Source organism: Vombatus ursinus, unplaced genomic scaffold (assembly GCF_900497805.2).
Source record: "Vombatus ursinus unplaced genomic scaffold, bare-nosed wombat genome assembly UNPS02014832.1, whole genome shotgun sequence".
Classification (NCBI taxonomy): domain Eukaryota; kingdom Metazoa; phylum Chordata; class Mammalia; order Diprotodontia; family Vombatidae; genus Vombatus; species Vombatus ursinus.
Genome location: NW_020954610.1, coordinates 2560988 through 2565482, shown reverse-complemented (window position 1 = coordinate 2565482; position 4495 = coordinate 2560988). Strand labels below are relative to the sequence as shown.

Here is a 4495-nt window from a genome sequence, read left to right as displayed (position 1 = left end):
CAGGATAGGTACTATTATCCTCATTTTGTAAGGGAGGAAACTGAAGCAAACAGAAGAGGAGTGACTTGTCAAAGGTCATATAAAGCAGAGATTAAGTCACTTGTCCATAAGTGTCTGAGGCCGAATTTGAGTTCAGGTCTTCCTAACTCCAGTCTCAGTACCTTGTCTACTGTCTACCTCACGACACATGTTTGGGACAGGGAAGTACTGCTCAGGTGTATGGGTTAGGCTAATGCTACTGAGAACCCTTCCAGCTCTGAAATTCTCGGTCTCTACTTAGAAAATTTTGGTCCTGGGTCCTTCTCTTTCCCTGCCCTCTCACATTTTGATGTCTGTTGCAATGTTGTTAACTCTTCTCCTTGTAAGCACTTTATTCTTTAATCATTATTGCTGTTTATTTTTTTTCCATTTTAACTTACTCCCATCTTCCTGTCCTCATGGTCAGGAAAAAAACAAAACAAAACTGAAAATAATCCTATATATACACCCAGCAAAAAAAACACCAAAAACCAAAAAACAACCAAACAAACCAACCGAACAAAAAAAAACCCCTTCAACTTTTTAAAAAGGCCTAATATGATAAAATGTTCAGTTTTCTAGATAACTGTAAATATGCTTTTTTTTTTTTTTGTAAAAATCCCTGGGGAGATAAGTAAAACAGAAAACATCTGTGTAAAATAGGTCTGTTCTCACCATTTTGGTTTTTGTTCCTGTCTCATTTTCTTATTGACTACAAAGAAATAACACCTCAATCCAGATATATAAAAGCTTCTGTTTTAATTTTCCTTCTGAGACTGAAAGTGTACATGGCTTTTGAGGGTATTTAGTTGGTGCATGATTTTGAATAAAATGACCAAAGTGAGAAAATCTGAAATTAAAGGCCATACTTCTCTACCCTTAGTAATCCTTGCAGTGGCTCCTGCAGGTCTCTGTAAATAGGTCAGAATCTGCTAAGCAGCATCTTCTATTGCTACCAATTGCATATAATACTGGGTTAACAGGGGACAAAAGTGGCTGTTTCCTAAAAAGCAGAACAATATACTTCATATATTAAGGACATTAGTGTTTGACATGAAAACTTCTACCACTTGGTCCAATCTTGTTTCCTCCAATACTAGAAAGAAATAGTATAATTTGATTGTGGTACCATCAGGGCCTATTAGGGTAGGGACTGGAGAAATAAGCTGTCACTACTGCAGCTGTGAAAATGTCAGCTATTAGATTGACTCTATTTGTTTCAGGAATAGTAGCAAAATTAAGTTTAGTTTGGGTTCAGTGATTAAGGGCATTAGGATATGAAGTTAAAAATAGTGACAGTGCATAGCACTGTGCTAATTTCACAGTACTTCCCCCTTTTTCTTATGACTTGTTGGGTGCTATTAGCTTTACAAGGATATGGGAAACCATTTAGCTGTTAGTGTCAAATCTCTGAGAACCATAACCTGATTTTTCTTTTTTGTTTGTTTTGTTTTACCTATAAAGACTCTGCATAAAGGCAAATTAACTCTTGTGTAGCACATGCTTTGGGCTTACTATTCCAGTATCAACTCACCCTAGCAGGTTGGAAGGTGGCTTAGAAGGTGGCTGCTACTTCTACCCTGGGGAGCTTCTGAGGAAGCTCAGATTAGGGGGATAGTTTTTTTGATACTATAGTTCGAGCCCCCACCCACTACTTCCCCCATTGATTGTAGTTGATATCAATTAGTCAGGTGTAATTACTTTTTAGAAACAGGCATTATACCACTAAAGTGGTATAATAAAAACAGCTGGTATGAAATATCCTTCCCCTCCAAACCTCCACAACTCAGGGGCTCAGTCTCCAATGAGTACATGAAGTTAAGGGAAAAGTGGACTCAAGCTTAGAGCAGATGAGTTGTCAGACTCAGAGATCCTGAAGTCCTTTTGTAGGAAGTCTTTGTCCCCAGGGTGGAACCCTCATGGCATTCCCCTTATGGATGGTATAACTTTTTTTTTTCCCTCCTGTCAGGAAGGATGTTTTATTTCAACAGACAAATTTGTTTTTGTTTAAAAAACAAAAACAAAATCCAGATTTCAACCAGTCATCTCACCCTGTTAAGGAGCCAAGTTCCCAACCTACAATTCAAGAGTTGTTTCTGGAAGAGTCACTCGGGAATCTTTGCTGGCCCAAAGAAGGATAGAAACTGCATTTTCTAAGTCTTGTTGAAAAAATGAAATCCTATTTGTTCATTCTCAAGGAGGTAATGGGCAGGCCCTAGGGAACAAGGTCCTAGACGTGGAGCTGTTGGGGCCCCAAGGGTGTTAACTGGGAAGGACAAGGCTAGGCCACCTGGTAATGGGTAAAGGGGAAGATGGCATCCTTGAGGAAGTCAGTTCCAGAAGCCTAAAATTCATATTTGGCTTGGGTCTTGCTATCGATTGAACTTGTTCTCTGATCAGGTAATCTTCAACTCCAATTTTTGTTCTTTAGCCTGGTGAATCAGATATGTGATTTGGTGTTTTTGCCTCTGGTGGCCGGTTGGCTGCTCACCTTCCTTCTTGCTGAATGACTTCATGGTTTTTTTTCTTCTGTCAAGGACTGTCATTCACTGCTAGTCATCCCCTCTGATCTCTACAAAGTTAATCTCACTTTCTTGGTTCCACTTGCCCTAAGGGCTCTTGAATGCTTCATCATCAATGAAAGAGGCATCATGGTCAATCTCCTGGGGAGGGGGAGCTAAGGCTGGATCAGGGTAGTAGCCACTTCTGTAAAAGTCCTGATAGTAAATGGGGTGGGGGGAGCATTAGTGTCATCACATGTAGGGAACTGGTTGTAGGGCTGACTGCACTTGAGCCAGCCACCATCTTGAAATCAAGGGGAGTATTGGCTGCCTCAATGCCCCTGGAAGGTGGGATCTGGCTCTGAGCTGGGGGTAGCCCTTCAGAAGCAACAGGAACAGGGAAAGGGTATGGTTCATCCTTGACTGGAAGAGGGTTCTCAGGGGCTACTTCCTCATCATTGTCATCCTCCTCTTGTGAGATCTGCTTTGTCACCTGTAGGGCAGCACTCTTGTGGGAAGCTGCTCTGATGGCTGAGGGCCATGGGGTAGGGGTGGCACCCACAACGGGGGCGGAGAGGAAGCAGAAGAAGCAGATTTGGTTTTGGGGGGTTAGTTTGGAGAGCTTGGTGTCGGCAGAGCCATCAGTGAGTTTTGGGAAAATTGTAGATTGGTTAGTCCCTTTTGTGGTCAGGTTTTTGGGTTGAGGAAGCAAAGCCGATAGACCAGATCCCTGAAGAAGTTTTCTTCGTATGTTCACCTTCCTCTGAATTTGAATCTCCCTGATGCAGCTGGGGCGCCGCGATCCTCACCGGCTTCTTCTTTGGCTTGGGGAGTCCCAGAGGGGGCCGCCTCTGCCGATGGGAGCAGGCAGGCTGAGCCGTGAGGCCGAGGGGCCGAGGGGCTGAGGGGCAGCGGGGCCGGGGCTGCAGCCAGGGGTCTCCGGCCGGCGGTGGGGGCAGCAGCAGCGGCGCCTCCTCCAGGTCCGCCTCATCTGTCTCGCCCTCTTCGCTGCTGGCGTAGGTGTAGACCTGGCTCTGCCTGCCCCCCTCCGGGGCTCCCTTACTGGGAGGAGCGGCCTAATTGAGGCCGGGGAAGCACAGAGGCCTAGCGGGCGGCGTGGAGAGGACCCCCGTGCTCGGCTCTTGGAGGCTTGGCCTCGAGGCCAGGGCTGCCCCTGCCTCCCTTCGCTTGGGCTGCCGGCCCTGGGCAGCTCCGCACAGGTAGTGAAGGCATGGTGTAGCTTCTTCTGTACACCTTGCTGAAACCCGAAGCTTCCTTTCTGCAATGTGCTTGGCTTGTCCTCAGCTGCTTGTAGACAGTGTCGACACTGCTGCCAGTTTGGAGACACTGCTAAAACTCGGATGGAGAGTCCAAACCCGCTGACCATCTGAAGTTCATGAAGTCCTAATCTGAGCAAAGGGCAAGGGGAGGAGACTGAGGCTCTTCTTCCCTCCCGGTGACTCCCTCTCCAGGGCTTGGCTGGAGCCACGCTGCCCTGGCCTGCCACCAGAACGCTGGAAGCTGAATGGCCTTGCCATTTCACAGAAGCCCTCCAGATGTTACAGAACATACATTAATTTAGATTCGATAGAATAGTTCTCATCAGTTAACTTTAAGTGAAGTGAGGTAATTGACTCAATCAAGCCCTCCCCTGTGTGTGTGTGTAGTTTCTCTCAGCCTCTTTATTAAATTAAATGTGTGTCCTTTTTACATGTGTCTGCTTTAGGTCTATGTTAGGATTGGTTAAGGGTGTTTTCCAAATTATCTTGATTAGTTTCCACAGCTGTGATCTTGTAGAATTAGGAAAAGTATTTCCCTTAGAGTTGCCCATTGATATCTCATTAAGAGGACAAAAGACGACCCTTTGTTTCCAGTGACTCTTGGGCCTCTTGCTGGAGAAGCCACCTCCCTATCCCATGCTGGCATGTTAAAGAGAACTGCCAGACTATTCTCAGTTGTTGCTCTCTTCTGAAGTC

General features: G+C 45.5%; 1 pseudogene; it reads right to left on the bottom strand.

Moving 5' to 3' along the window:
- Positions 1–2362: 2362 nt before the first annotated feature.
- LOC114025675 lies at positions 2363–4089 on the bottom strand (annotated as a pseudogene).
- Positions 4090–4495: the final 406 nt, after the last annotated feature.